At 34.9% G+C, this 16,828-nt stretch overlaps 1 protein-coding gene across 7 annotated transcripts in view; it reads right to left on the minus strand.

Annotated features, from left to right (window-relative positions):
• GPR174 (G protein-coupled receptor 174) overlaps window positions 1-16,828 on the minus strand; it is a 43,522-nt gene that overhangs the window by 14,475 nt on the left and 12,219 nt on the right. For 3 of the 7 annotated variants that reach the window (XM_073798845.1, XM_033849692.2, XM_033849693.2), the window contains 2 exons: window positions 7,894-7,986; window positions 1,735-1,800 (listed from right to left, as the gene is read on the minus strand). The exons of 1 other annotated variant lie outside the window; for it this stretch is intronic. The gene's annotated coding sequence lies outside the window, so the exon portion shown is untranslated. The remainder of the gene's footprint in view (window positions 1-1,734; window positions 1,801-7,893; window positions 7,987-16,828) is intronic. 3 more of the 7 variants (XM_033849695.2, XM_033849694.2, XM_033849691.2) reach the window with 1 other exon arrangement.

Genomic DNA, 16,828 nt, shown 5'->3' on the forward strand with positions numbered 1-16,828 from the left:
AGCCAATTGCTTACGTCTCTCTCTCATTATCTACTCAGAGAGTACAGCTGGACTTCTGGATACCTAAGTAATTTAGGCATAAGCTTGCTATTTATTTATTTCCAATGCCTTTCCCTTAAATGTATCTTGTGAAAGGCTAAAGGGAGGAGGCACTTTGAAACCAAAACTGGTGACAGTAAATAAAAGAATTTTTTTTCAGTGAATGGCATTATTTGCAGTATTTGGTTGGTTTTTGATGACTCTTTATATCACTGGATTGAAAACTAAGTGACTAGCCACTTCTTGAGATTCATTGCAATTGAGTTCATTGCATTTTCTTCCTGCTTTATTTGTAACTTTTTAACAAGTGTTAAAGCAATGACTTTTAGCTCTAAGAGATGGCAAAAAAAAAAAAAAACAACTTGAATTCAGATGTTCCCCCACCTCATACTTATCAACTTAAGTGTATGTCAGGGTAAACGAGAGAGGAGAAACAACTCTTTGACAGTTTGGAATGCCAGTCAGTTGTTTCAATGATTGACATCAGTGACAGAGTAATTGCAAACATGAGAAATATGGTTATTTTTTATTTTAAGATGATCATCAAATGGTAATGTGCTTCCATCATTTGTTCGTGATCTATCTAACTGTCCATCGATCATTTCAACAAGGCTTCACAGACAGGATAAAAGGAAAGTTGAAACAAATGGCTAGCAATCTTAAGGGCAAATTTATCTAAAACTGGGACCCTTCTCTTTCACTGTTCTTCCCAATACTGGGTATGTCACTGATACACTAATAACTCAAAGTTTTGACTTTAAATTTTTCTTTAATCTCCCTCCTCCCTCTGTCCTGTTCCTCTTCTCTTCCTCCTATTTAGACTGCAGCTTCCTCCATCTGACCTTCTCTGCCACACTGTTGTTATCTACATTGTTTTTTCCTTAGCTCTAGTTCTATCTATCTGACTATTCTATTCCTTATTACTCTCACAACCTCTTCAACTATGTCATCAACATGTCCTACATACCACACCAAGGTATTCATCTCCAATAAATTTCCTTTGCCTGGGAGGATGGATGGTATTCTCCATGTGAACTTATTTATCTGGGAAAAGTCACCCAAGAGATACAATACAGCACATCTGCACACACACACACACACACACACACACACACACACACACATAACCTTTCTAGACTCCATCAATGAGTTGAAACATTTAAGACATTGGGTTCCTCACAGTGATAATATTTTTTTAAAAATAAAGTTATCGGAAACAACAAGGCAGAACTATAGTCAATATCTTGTAATAACCTATAATGGAAAATAATCTGAAAAAGAATATATATATATATATATTCTTAAATCATATTTAATGGTGAAAGACTGAATTAATTCCTCCTAAGATCAAGAGTAAGTAAATAATGTCTGCTCTCTTTCCTTCTATGCAACATTGTACAACTTTCCAGGGCAACCAGGCAAGAAAAAGAAAATAAGGTATCCAGACTAGGAAGGGAGAATCAAAATTATCTTTATTTCTAAATGACATGATTGTCTATGTAAAAAAATACAATGCAATCTTCAAAAAAAGAACTACCAGAACTAATAACTGAATATAGCAAGGTTTCCAGAAAAATGTCAATAAAGAAATATCCACTGTATATCTATGTACTAGTAATGAATAGTTGTACATTAAAAATTAGAAAAATATAACCTTTACAATACCATCAAAATATGAAATACTTAGAAATATACCTGGTAAATGATGTCAAAAAAACTGTACACTGGTATTCACAAAATCTTGCTGAGAGACTAAAAGACCTAAATAATGGAACAACATATATTAAAATAAATAAATAGATAGATAGATAAATGAACAAACTTATCAGGAAGCAAGCAATCAAATGAGTTTGTCTTTCCTGAGCTGTCACTTTGAAAAGCTATAGGCTTATTCCAATTACATTCCTTATTGCTCAGGAAAATTTTGGAGCTCTCCCTTAGAATTGCACTCAGAGTCTGCCTCATATACTTTAGAATAATCCCTGTGGTGAAAAACCTTTGTCTTTTAAGGGTAGTTGAATTTTGGAAATAGTCAAAAGCCATTCAGAAATAAGTCTGAACAATGAAGTTAAGGATCAAGTTAAACATGCCATTTTTGGCTCAAACCAAGGTATGATAAGGTATGACCATAGTGTGTTATGACATATTTTTCTTGATTAGCTCAAATCCAGTCTCAAAGATAATTTCAAAGAACAAGTTATGAGACTATTTGGTGAAACACAGCATCACTACTGTAAGCATATAACTTTGCATTTGAGGGTGACATTTATTCAAAAATATAAATAGTGATGTATTTATTTAAATTAGTAATAGCAAAGTCAATTTAGTGTAATGAAAATAATATCAGATTGAGAGTGAGAAGACTTGAGTTCTTGTTTCACCTCTGCCATTGAATATCTGTGTAACCTCGAGCAAGTCAATTTATCTGGACCTCTATTTCTTCTCTGAAATGTGTAGGTTAAGCCAAATAACTTTTAATAGCATTTCTAGCTCTAATATTTTGTCATTTTATTTCTGGATTTTATTCATTTTATTTTTATTTATTTATTTATTTATTGGTGCACCACGCGACTTCCAGGATCTTAGTTCCCTGACCAGGGATTGAACCCGTACCCCCTGCAATGGAAGCACAGAGTCCTAACCACTGGACTGCCAGGTAATTCCTCTACATCTGGGTTTTAAATAGCCCTGGCATTCCATTACATATATATGTTTTCATGTACATGCATTATATAATTATTGCATAATATGCAAACATTTTATAAATAATGAGGCATGATTTGTAGTTGGTAAGAAAACGGACTCTGGAGCCAGTGTTCCTGTATTCAAATTGAGGCTCTGCAACTGACTAGCTGTGTGACTTTGAGCAAGTTACATAAACATTTCTACATCTCAATTGCCTCATCTGTAAAATGAGATAACAGTAAGTTCCTCTATGGGTATTTAATGAGTTGTTATTTGTAAGATTCTATACCAAGTGCCATATAAATTATTAAATAAAATGAACAAATTCTTAGCATTTTAAACAGTGTAAAATAATTATATGTATGCATAAATGCTGTCGCTAAAGACTGAATGCTGGTTAATGTCTCAAGGAGGAAATCATTTAAACAAATTACATAGATGACAAGTTACATACCTATTAATACAAATTACAAATTGCATACCTATTAATACAAAGGTTTTACTGTTGTTGTTCATCTTGTTTAGCTTTTTCGTTTGTTTGCTAGTTGTAACAGTTGAGTATTTCTCTTTTTCTCTCTTAAGCCTGAGGTTTTATCTTGACTATGGACTTTCATGGCTATTAATAAATGAAAATGCATTTGAATTTCCCCTAGTTAATTTGAATTTTATATCACAATGGAGATTCAGGCTCAACCAGCACTTTCATTTGTTAATACTTCCAATGGAAGTATAGTACTTTAATTGAGCCAACAGATATTTATTCCACAGAAGACTACAGAAATATATCAACTGTGTAACCTACTCCACCTATAATTAATCACAAATTTACGTGTGTTACAAGCATAATATGTTTTGAACAGATGCCTAAATTTTTCTCCTTGTCTCACTGAGCTCTCATCACTAAGACCCATGTCATCCTGTTTACCTCAGGAAAAATCTCAAGTGATCTTGAGAAGAGGCTCTTTCCCTTTTTACAAGAAAGTGCAACTAGAAAGAACGGATGGAGTGGCTTCAAGTTGGCTTCATATATCCATAAACCCATACACTAAGTACTTAAGTTAGACATGCACACATTCACATACAAAGGATATTTTCACTACAAGGTATTGTATTATTTATTAAAACCCTGACCTCATGGTTAGGAATATAACTGAAAATGACTATATTTAGGGTCTTTTTTTCTCCATGTTTTAGTGATCTGCATAGTCATTTTGCCCATGGTTTTTTATTATATAAGTTTCAGGTGTACAGCATTATAATTAAACATTTGATACACTACAAAATATCACAACTACAAGTCTAGCTACCTTCCATCACAATAAAGTTGACCTTCTTCATCCATTTCACCCACTCCCCCAACCTCCTTCCTTTCTTGTAATCACTAATGTTTGCTGTATCTATGACTTTGTTTTCATTTCATTTGGGTTTTTTGTTTGTTTTGTTTTTTAGATTCCACATATGAGTGAAATAATAAGGTATTTGTCTTTTTCCATCTGATTTATTTCACTTAACATAATATCATCAAGTTCCATCCATGTTGTCAGAAATTGCAGGACTTCATGTTTTTTTTATGGCTGAGTAGTATTCCATTGTGTGTGCATGTGTGAGTGTGTGTATAATCTTTTTTAACTGAAGTGTAGTTGATTTATAATATTATATTACTTTCATGTATACAACATAGTGATTCAATATTTTTATAGATTATACTCCATTTAAAGTTAGCCATAAAAAAGAATGAAATTTTACCACATCTTTATCCATTCATCCATTGGTTGACACTTTGGTTGTTTTCCTATCTTGCCTATTGTAAATAATGTTGCAATGAACATTTGTGTTTATATATCTTTTTGAATTAGTGTTTTCATGTTTTTCAGATAAATACCTAGAAATGGAATAGCTGGGTCATATGGTAGTTCTATTCTTATTATTTTGAGGAATATCCATACTGATTTCCATAGTGGCTGCACCAATTTACATTCTCATCAACAATGTAGGAAGGTTCTCTTTTCTCCATGCCCTCTCCAACATTTGTTATTTCTTGTCTTGTCAGTAATAGCCATTCCAAAAGGCATGAGGTGGTATCTTATTGTGGTTTTGGCTTGCATGATGATTAATGATGTTGAACATCTTTTCATGTCCCTGTTGGCTATCTGTATGTCTTCTTTGGAAAAATAAATAAAATGTCTATTCAGATCCTCTACAACTTTTTAAATCAGATCATTTTCTTGTTGTTCAGTTGTGTAAATTCTTTATATATTTTGGATATTAACCCCTTATCAGATATATTGTTTGCAAATATCTTCTGCCATATAGTAGGCTGCTTTTCATTTTGAGAACAGTTTCCTTAGCTGTGCAGAAGCTTGTTAGTTTGATGTAGTTCCATTTGTTTACTTTTGCTTTTGTTTTCATTACCTTTGGAGTAACATCCACAAAAACATCACTAAGACCCATGTCAGTGAGGTTACCACCTATGTTTTCTTCTAGGAATTTTATGGCTTTAGATCTTATACTCAAGTTTTTAATTCATTTAGAGTTAATTTTGTATGTTGGGTAAGATGGTTTCATTATTTTGCACATGGATGTCCAGTTTTCCCAATACCATTTATTAAAAAGACTGTCATTTCTCCATTGCATGTTCTTTGCTTGTTTGTTGTAAATTAATTGTCCATACATGTGAGTTTATTTCTGAGCTCTCAGTTCTGTTTCATTGATCTCTGTGTCTGTTTTTGCACCAGTACCATACTGTTTTGATTACTACAGATTTGTAGTATAGCAAATCAGGGAGCATAATACCTCCAGTTTTGTTCTTTCTCAACGTTGTTTTGGCTGTTCAGGATCTTCTGTGGTTCCATATAAATGTTCGTATTATTCTAGTTCTGTGAAATATGCCATTGGAATTTTGATAGGAATTGCATTGAGTCTGTAGATTGCTTTGGGTAGTATGGACATTTTAACAATATTAATTCTTCCAATCCATGAGCATGGAATACCTTTGCATTTATTTGTGTCTTCTTCCATTTTTTAATCATTGTCCTATAGTTTTCAGTGTAAAGGTATTTCACCTCCTTGGTTAATTTTATTCCTAGGTTTTTTGGTTTTTTGTGTTTTTTTTGATGCAATAGTAAATGGGATTTTTTTTTAACTTCTCTTTCTGATAGTTCACTAATAGTGTATAAAAACACCACAGATTTCTGTATATTGACTTTGTATCCTGTGACTTTTGTGAATTCACTTATTTCTAACAGTTTGAGGTGCAGTCTTCAGTGTTTTATATATATATAGTGTCATTTCTTCTGAAAATAGTGACAGTTTTCTTTGTTTCCAATTTTATTGCCTTTAATTTCTTTTTCTTGCCTAATTGGTGTGGCTAGAATTTCTAATACTATGTTGAATAAAAGTGGCAAGAGTGGAATCCTCATCATGTTCCTAATCTTAGAAGAAAAGCTTTCAGCACTGAGTATGATTTTACCTGTGGGTTTGTCATATATGGCCTTTACTGTGTTGAGGTATCATCCTGCTACACCTACTTTGTTGGGAGTTTTGTGTTTTTTTTTTTTTTTTTTGCGGTATGTGGGCCTCTCACTGTTGTGGCCTCTCCCATTGCAGAGCACAGGCTCCAGATGCACAGGCTCAGTGGCCATGGCTCATGGGCCCAGCCGCTCCACGGCATGTGGGATCTTCCCAGACCGGGGCTCGAACCTGTGCTCCCTGCATTGGCAGGTGGACTCTCAACCACTGCGCCACCAGGGAAGCCCTGTTGGAGTTTTTATCATAAATGGATGTGATTTTTTTTTCAAATGATTCTTGTGCATCTATTGAGTTGATCATATGATTTTTACCCTTCATTTTGTTAATGTGATATATCACGTTGATTGATTTGTATGTGTTGAAACATCCCTACATCTCTGGAATAAATCCTACTTGACCATATAATCCTTTTAATATATTGTTGGATTAGATTTGCTAACATTTTGTTGAGGATTTTTGCATCTATGTTTATCAAGGATACTGTCCTGTAGTCTTCTTTTTCTGTGGTATCCTTGTCTGGTTTTGGTATCAGGGTAATGTTGGCTGCATAAAATGTGTTTGGAAGGATTTCCTCCTCTTTAGTTTATTGGAAAAGTTTGAGAAAGATAGGTATCAAATCTTCTTTGTATGCTTTGCAGAATTCATGAGTGAAGGCATCTAATCCTGGACTTTTGTTTGTTGGGAGATTTTTGATTACTGTTTCAATATCCTTACTAGTAATATGTCTATTCAGATTTTCTATTTCTTCATGATTCAGTGTTGGAAGATTATATTCTTCTAGGAATTTACTGTTTGTTCTCAGTCGTCCAATTTTTTTGCCATGTAATTGTTCAGAGTAGTCTCTTATGATACTTTGATTTTCTGTGCTATCAATTGTAACTTCTCTTTCATTTGTTTTCTTTGAGTCCTCTCTCTTTTCCTTGTCTAGCTGAAGTTTTGTCAATTTGGTTTATACTCATGATTTTTTAAACTGAGCTTAAGTATTAGGCATCTATTAGTCATGTCCACTTCTGATTGTTAGATATCTAGGCTGGTTTTTCAGTAATACACTTCTTCTAAGAATAGACATCAAGACAAAGGAGCCAAAAGTAAGCATAGAAAACACCACCCCCATCTCCAAAATCTGTTCTTAACCTACATTCATTGACCTTTAAGCTTAGTAATCAGTGAATAGATGCTTGCCTAATATGCATGAATCACCTACAGCTACTGTAGTCTTCTTTTTTAGCAAATGGCATCCCTTTTCTCAACAAACACATATCCTCTGTTGTATGACTAGGGTGGCCAATGTGTGCTGAGTGATATATCTATATCTATATCTATATCATCTATATCTATATCTATCTATATCTATATAAACTAATTCTTCCTTTTGTCTCAGGCTCCAGTATGACTCAATGGGACACTATTAATAAAAATCACATTCTACCAAATACTCCATAAACCGCAGCTTTTCATGTTCTATAAGATTACATTTATTGACTGAGATAAATGTAATTTAACTGGCCATTACCTGGTAATCTATCAAGTGGACCAGATGTGGGACAGGCTCTCATTGCCTTCCCAGGGCCCACAGAGTGAAAGAGCACTCTTTTAGGGATGATGCCAAAAGAGAAGTCAAGATAATATTTTAGTACGTACTGTTTTCTCCAGTGTTGGGGAAATTCTTTAATCAGAGCAATAGGGTCCCCTGAAGAAGCCATAGGGAATCTGGCTGGTTTAATTCATTCATGCCTGAAAGAACATAGAATAACAGTGATCAAATGCAGTGTGAAGAAGATGCTCAGGAGGGCTGGAAAATTTCAGCAAGTAGATGCTGAAACCCCAGAAACAGATTACCACTGGGCAAAGGAGAGCATGAAAAGAGTTACACTTAGCCCTTAGTGGTAGCAAAGTAGGGTGAGTGGGAATCCCTTTACTACCATCTGACATCTCCTTTTGACTTAGCAGCTTTTAGAAAGGGTGAGAGTGGATAGGGATGTCAGTGGCAGGGTTCACAGTCCCTCCCTGGTCATAAGGAGCTCTTCATTATAATGAGCTAGCCCAGGAAAATCTCACAGCTTATAGTCAAACTCAACACAGTTGGAGTGTAGAAACTGATTTTTTCTCAGTTAGGGATTTTTCTGAGTTCTCATGACCACAACTGTTTAATTAATTAGTGAATACACATGGAAGGAGACCCAGCTGGCCACTGGCTGTCAGCACAGCTGGTGCTAAGAAGATGGACTAACTTCTGTGCAAAACTACCTTACAGGTACTCTTTCAATGCTTATAGATGGCTTTCTATGTGTGGTGATATGAGGGCATCAAAAAACCACACTCCACACCTGCTCTTCTCTGCTTCACTTTACCCAGGGATCTCTTGCTCAGGCTTGCCACTTTGCCTGAAATATACCATTATAGATTCAATCCTTTAAGGCACTTTGTCTTTAAGGCACTTTGTCTCCAAGAATCTCCTATTAAAATGAAACTACTACAAGGAGGATTTTCACTTTAACCCATTAACTGTAATCAATCAGATAAGGTAGTTCACCTTAAAAATGAATGGGATGAAATATAAAGAGAGATACGTTTTACTTGGTAGAGGAAGGGAAGTAAAGGAATGTAGAGGCAGATAGCCTTAGGTGGTGCAATATAGTAGGATTAACTGAGAAGCCAGATTGTATCATAAGTTTTGGCAGAGAATTCTGCAAAGGGGAGAAGAGGGCAGGAAAGATAGAAGGCAGGTAACTAACATAGCAGCTGCCACCTAAACAAGTTTGCTTCAAACCAATAATTTTAACAATCTTTTCTCAGCTAGATTGCCAGCTCCTTGGGGAAGGGGAACCTTTCAAAGAGACCAGAGTTCAAATGCCAGGTTCAGTTGGGGAAAGTCTATCTCTCTCTCTCTCTCTCTCTCTCTCTCTCTCTCTCTCCCCCCTCCCCTCTCCCTTTCTCCCTCTGTCCCTCTCTCCTCTCTCCCTCTTTCTCCCTCTTGTAAAATGGTATAATAAACAATGCCTACTCCGGGGGTGTATTGTTAAGATTGCGTGGGGTATCCCAAGTAAAAGCCAGTAAGACCATGCTTGACACACAATAGATGGTCAATACACATTATTTGTCCTTTTCTTCTTGCCTCTAAGACATAGCAAATAGGGTGCTAGGCACACAGGAACCTCTCAATATATGCTTTAAAAGGACCTGATGAAGAAAATTAATGGTGAAAATAAAGTAGACTAAAGTTCTTTCTAAATTGCTTTGTCTTTAAAAGAAGGTAACAGTGCTGAATAAATAGACCTGAGAAGAGAATGAGTAATGTATTCTCGGTGCCCCAGTATCCACAGAAGTCTGTCATGGGGGCTAAGAAAGAAAGCCCAGACAGGAAGTTACAGACAGTTATAATCTCTACTGGTAGTTTGCCGTGTGTGAAGGTAGAACAAGAATTATCCAAGTACCACCTAAATGGGGCAGATATGTGAGGACAAACTAGAGTAATAAACCATAGGGACAGAATTCAATGACTGAGTAGGGCCGCAGATTAATCATAAACTCTACGAGGCAGATACAGCTGACTAGAAGCAGATTCTATTAAGATGGTGAATATTCTCAGTAATTTTTTTTAGGTCATTTAATTTATTGTATTTCATGGACAGGACTCAGGCAAGATATCAACAAGTGGATTTTGGTTTGGGAGTCACTTCATCAATTTCTTCTAGAACAGTCATATACCATAAAATTACTGTTTTACTCGCTGGTTTTTTCAACTCCCAAAACAGGCCACTTAACCTGAGAGAAAGCAGGACGTAGGGGAAAGAGCACTGGTTAGGCATAGGATACCTGGCTTATAGTTTTGGCCATATCACTAATTAGTGGTATAACCTTAGGAAAGTTCTTTCCATCTCTGGTGCTCAGTCTCTCATCTGTAAAATGAAGGACTTTGTAGACTAAATTATCCCTAAGTTTCTGATACTCTTAAGTCTAGTAGAAAGTTTGATTTGGCAGATAGTTCCAATTCTAGATAAAAATTGGAAAAATATGAAGAAATTTTGTGTTCTTATTTTTAAGTGCTTCATCACCTCAGGTCTGATCAAGAGTCCTCACATCACAACCTACCTGCCTGGAGTCCATATCCAATCCAAGACCCATAATCTTAGGCAGACTTTCGTGATGTGCACAAACATTCCTTTCATGGACTGCTCCTCATCAAAACATTTTTAGGGCCAGTGTCTCTACTTTTAACCTCAGAAAATAAGTAGATTTAAGCTAATGCATTAAGAACAGAGAACTAGAAGATATTATCCAGGACCTTCACAAAAAGCATGCAGACATTTTTCCAGCAGCCTATTTTTAAATAATTCATGGGAACTATTGCAGACCTAAGCAAAAAAGAGCATGGTACAGTACCATAGGAGGAGAGTAAGGGAGAGGTTTTAATCAGGTTAAACCCCTCACATCATACACTGAAGCCTGCTCAGCAGCCTACATATGGAGTAAGTAATTCAACAAGTTCAGACAGCAAATACTTATTGAGCACTTGGGGCAACATGCTGTTTTCATTAATAAGCCCAAAGATGACATCATGGTGATTCAGTGAGCCTTATTATAATTTTTAAATTTCTGGAAGACTGATTTAGTATTTAAAATAAAGATTAGACTATTAATCTTTATTATGTCTCTATTAATAACCTTCTAATCTCTACTGATGCTTTAGTCTTTACAAACAAGGTAACTGAGGGCTAGAGAAAGCAGGGGATTCATCCTGAGTTACATAGCAAGTTAATAACAGAGCCAGGACTAGAATTTGAGTTTTAATTCAAAATCCTTGTGTTTTTTTATCCACATCACATTTCCTTCCAACTACACATTCTGTAGTATGTGTGGATACACACATATTTCTCTCCCCTTCATATAGTCCAACTATTTGGATGAAAGATTTGTTTATGTTATTAAGGCTTTCAACTTTCTAAATCACCACAGCATAAAAATCACCAGAAACAAGTATCCCTCATTTTTCTTTTTGCAATGACATGGAAACCAGTGGTCTTTACTATGTGAGAAATATCAACATCTATTCTTACCTCTTCCTCTTCTCTCTCTCTACCCCAGCGCCCACACATACAGAAACACAGACACTCAGACATCCATTTCTACTGACATAAAAGACTGGAAATTAACCAAAATGAGACAAATGTTCTTTTTTCCTCTTTACCTCCTTTTCTGCTGCTACAATTTGCTAAATTATCAGTCAAGGACAAAGGAATTAAGTGATGAGCAATGCCATGTAGTAAATCAAGTCACCATGTTAGATCTCACTGGAGATAAAAAGAAAGGAGACATGGCCTCTCTCCTTGAAAACTTGTAGACTGGTAGCAGTGACACAATAGACAAAACAAAAGAGAAATGAGTAAAATCAAATGTTAAATTGAGCAATTCAGATGCCCAGCCTTGTAAAATTTGCCATGTATTTAGGGTACAAACCCACAATAGTTTTTAATGTGTTAGGCCATTCCATAAGGAATTTATAAAAGCAGTGATTTCACTAATCCATAAAACTCACATGTCTCTCTCATTTATTCTGCTGCAAGCCTTATAACTATTACCCTTCTTATAAGCATTTAGAACTGCAAGCTTGACCAAATGCAATGCTCCTATGTACTGAAGGAAACCTATCATGTGAAAGACAGGTGCAACTTAATTTTCCCAGAGTGATTTCAATCCAATTTCACATGGCATTTTACAAATTGTATAGAGGAATTCTGACCAAAGGAGTGCAAAGTACCCAGTAAGCATTAGCATTATGATCCATACCCTATAGAAAGTGGTGTCCTTAATCACACTCTTTTCATAGATAGAGAAACTGAAAAATGAGAAATCTTGCTGTCTTTTTCAAGTTTATACCCCAAGTCAGTCCCAAAGGAGCACAACTTGAAGCTCAAGCCTGTAATTGATACCTGCTGAAAGTATGATTTAGAACAGAGTTCTAAAGCAGGGATGGATGTCCCAAGTTCCTTCCTTTATTTCCTCCTGGATAAGGAAACATAAACATGGGCGGGGGGTAGGGAGCATTGCAGAGACCAGGAACATATGGGGTAATAACCAACATTATCAGGAGATGAACTATCTTAAAACCCTGTTACTGTATTTTTGGTTTTTGCTTTTAATTTTTTACCCAGAGTTCTGTAACTAGGTGGGTTAGATGTTTACAACACTGAGCTCCTAAACTTAAGTATGTGAGTCAGATTCTGGTTAATTCTTTCTGAAATATAGCCATAGATTGTGTTGTGAACCTGGGACAGGCATCCTGTAACTTCAAGGCCTTGGTCTTAAGGAAAAAAAATGACTCACAAATATAAATATAGCTCTACTTTCTCTTCTGATGGTTGGTATGTAACATCAGTTTTTTGTATGAAGGATCTCATGATTTTCCCTTCAATTCTGATGCCCTAAACCCAATAAAGAGTGTAATAGGAGGTTGGCAATCAAGTATACACATAAATTATTTTATTCCCCGAGACTTATTTAGGAGAGTCTCTCTGTAAATTTTTGTTTGTGCCCTTTTCTTGTTTTTATTTTAACTTGCATCTAAAATCACATATTCTGTCCTAGTCTCTAATATGGCCTTATATCTGAAATTCAGAACCTTTACTCTAAACTTAGCATGACATAGGTTAGGTTAGGGATAGAAAAGCAAATCTTTTGTAAAAGCTCTAATATGATTTCCTTTTTGCGTCACTTCAGCTTAAATGTGAATGGGGATAGTGATTCTCTGTTTAAGGAAAAATATGTCATGAAGTCACATATCTTCACATATGTTTTGTATAGTCAGGTTTAATATGTGCTACTTTATCTTCCCCAAGTAAATAAGCTCCATGATGGCAGGGGCTTTAACTTATATGACTCCTATTATTACCCATACTATGCTGGAAAAGTAGTAATCACACCATATAGATTGGTTAAAGAGAATTAAAGTACTTCATCTATACTTTCTATGATCCCCATTTTTTATCCATTTTTATTCCTCATGTTATGTGTTTTACCCCCTTATTTCCTAGTTCACCCAGCCTGAACCTAATAAAATAACGAACTATTTTTAAATTGGTACATCTTGACTCCTTCTATTATAAACTCTCTTGATTCTCAAGTGGAAAGGGTCAAAGTAGTGTGATGTGACTTTATCATATAGGGATAGTATAGCATAAAGGAAAAACTTTGGCAACCAACGGAATTGGGTTTGAAATTCAAACAAGACAGTTATAAAACTTTGGGAAACTTATTTAATTTCCTCACATTGTTTTTTTATCTATAAAATGTGTGAAATAACAGTTATTTTCAAGAAATAAGATATATTGCCCAATGCTTAGTACTTCATAAGTGCACAATAAATCATAATCATTATTATTTTTATAGCAGAGAACCCAAAACCAAAGTTAGAGCTAGTAGTAGATAAGCTCCAAAAACCTGGTAAATTCTAGACTCTAGGTAGCTTCTTAAATATTTAATAGCTTTTTCTGGAGTCATTACTAGGAAGATACATGATTTCGAATAGGGCATAAGTTCTTAGGGGGAGAAAACAGCTCAAGGATGACCTGAATCTGATGTTGACCCTTAGTCCATGGTGAGGACTTTGGCCCTGCCTTGAAGTTCACAGCTTGAGCTTTGAGGAGGATTTGGGAACCACTAAATGTAGATCTAAACCCATAAATCATATTGGAAAATTCTGATTATTTTTCCTTTCCTATAAAAGCTAGACTGGTTTCCCAGAGTTGTGAGAATAGAAAAAGGCCAAAGATTCAGAATTTTCCATAAAGAAAATGAAATCAACACACTTAGCAATGAGACTGAGCAAATCAAAACTAATTTATATTCCACAATGAATTTTTCAAACCTAAAAATAATTCCATACCCACAAAAAGGCTATGTGAAATTAAAATCTTATTTTGAAAACACACTATTAAACATGAAAATTAATTCCATTGTTTAAATAAACATGCTAACAGTTTATGGGAAAAGATAATGAACTGATCATCACGACTTAGAAGTATTTTATATTATTTGGCCCAATAAGACAAGGGGGTTAATGCATGAATGCATTACTAGATTAGATTTAAAATCTCCAAAGCAACATCATACAGTTTTTGGAGGGGAGTTTATTAGGGTGGTTCACCATCAATTTTCATTTTATAGTGTCCAAAATATTTCCTTCAAGTTCACAAATGTGTCACTAAATGAAAATGCTGGGGAACAGACTGCATCTCTATCCAGTGTATTAAAGCATCCTGCATACTGGAGATCCCACTGCATTTGGGTAGGAGCTAGCATGATTAACCATCACGCCCATATTTTCCAGATACTGGTTTAGCATAGGTTTTTATTCTAGCTCTGTATGTTTGGCCCAAGTCCCAGTCAGGGAGCAACTTATAACACACGGTAATCAACCTTAATGTCTCTTCCTTATTGAATGTCACAGGGATTTTCAAATTTACTGATTCCCAGAGGTCAGGCAGCTTTAAATTTCCTGAGTAATTTTATTCCCCTAAGAAAGGTGAACAGGCACACAGATGACAGTTTTCAATGTTCAATTACTACAACTGTAACTTTGAATCAAGATGGTTTTAACAAGTAATTATATGTAAAATATAATCCAGGTCATACTCTGTGAATGCTGAGAAACAGCACTCTTGTCTCTGCAGATTGCTAAATGTCTTTACAGTGCTTTGCTTAATCAAATTTCATGGTCCAAAATTGGGGAAAGTTTATTCTACTTTCCGTGACCAAAAGGACCCTTCAGCAAATGGCCAGAGCAAAGCTGGGCAGACCATAATTTAATGGATTATCCCGAACTCTGGATAACTAGGGCCCAAAACTCTATTTTCCCTACTTAACCTGGATTGGTTATGTAGACTGACAACTTCACAGTCTGTCATATTCATATTGTGCTTCAGCTAGGTATATTATCATCAGGATGAATTTATTATATTCATTGATGTGAAATTAACAGAAATTGTTTTTTTTAGTCCTGATAAGATTTGGAAGTCATAGACTTTCAGAGGGAAAGATTTTACTGTACCTGATGTCTTGATATGGACTGTGCCTAATTTTGACAACAAAACCAGGTATTTCTATCATCAGTGACTCTTTCTCAGAGAGATTAATGTTAAGTCTAGTGACTGAAATTTCCTTTATTATACTGAATTAGCTTTATGAAGTATTAAAAATTAGTACTACCTAGCTTTAAGCTTAGCATCCTTAGAAAAAAAGAGAAGTCTGGTTGTACCTTCAGGGATAAAAAATATTAGAATGAAGGGGGGGAAAAAAGATTAAGCAACAACTACAACAAAACAAGAACAAAATCAGGTCCCAGCCAAAGATGGACCCAAGAAGATAGAAGCAGAATGCTATAATTATTATGGAAATGTGGGAAGAAATTGCCAAATAAATATATCTTTAGAATATTAAATGAGTAAAATCTTTAGTTATAAAAATTAATAAGGGGCAGGAAAATATAGATTTAAAAATCCCCTTTGCAGGTCCCTACCACCTAAGCCAAACAAAAACAAAGACAATTTTCTAAATTATTTCTACACTTACAATTTTAAGCTAACCAGGTAAATTGGACAAAAAGAGTAAGAGGACAACACTGTGTCTACTAAAGAAAAGTTTGTTTATTGGACCCAGGTTATATTCTTTCTCTATCGACATTAACTGAATTATTTGGATAATCATTCAAGTTTCCACTGCGAGAGGAATGTATAAAGATAACTTCATATCTTAGAGTACCTCTGATAGAATTTTTAATAAAAGTTATCTAACTTTGTCATATCATTGTGTTTAAAGGTAACACCAGTCTTTCGTTTTAGACTCTTTACAAGAAAGTCTAGTGCATATCCTTGATTCTCTAATATGAACAATATATGTCAAGTTGCTAAATGTTCATTAATTTCAACAACTTCAATTTTCCAGGAAGAAGAGAGGGAAAGAGATCTTCAACGTTTTATAGTTAATCTAGAACAGAAATTGTTTCTGTAGTTTGGAGCCACTGTCTTACATCTGTATTCAGGGTGGCTTAATTATATCCATTGAAGTGACCTTAATAATAAACATCAAGAAAACATTTCCTTTTTCAGTTTTAGAATTGAAGGGATTTTAAAAATGAACACATCTGATAAATAATAAATCAGTCTATCTTCCACATGTCATTCATTTTCCAGCATACCATTTGGTCAGACACTTCAGAGTAGCTACCCAAAATAAATTTTTAGTCTTAAAGATTCAATTCATAGGTCACTTTGTGTCATTTAAAAAAAAGATTTAATACTCCAGACAGTATATCATCATCAGTACTGTTATCCTATAAATAACTTGTAAGAATTATTTTATCATATAAAAAATAAATCATTAGCTTTTAAGAAATATCTGGTAGCATCTTATTAGCTTTTGAGAAATACCTGAATCTGATCTGCCAAGTAAAGCTGAAAAGCATCTTAGGTAACTAATTATAACAATATTAAAACCTTTCTTCTGCTGCTAAGAATGTGGACAAAACCTTGTCATTGTCTGCCATAAATAGTGTAACACTGAGCAAAAGCTCTTGGAAGAA

This window comes from Tursiops truncatus, chromosome X (assembly GCF_011762595.2).
Source record: "Tursiops truncatus isolate mTurTru1 chromosome X, mTurTru1.mat.Y, whole genome shotgun sequence".
In the NCBI taxonomy this organism is placed as follows: Eukaryota; Metazoa; Chordata; class Mammalia; order Artiodactyla; family Delphinidae; genus Tursiops; species Tursiops truncatus.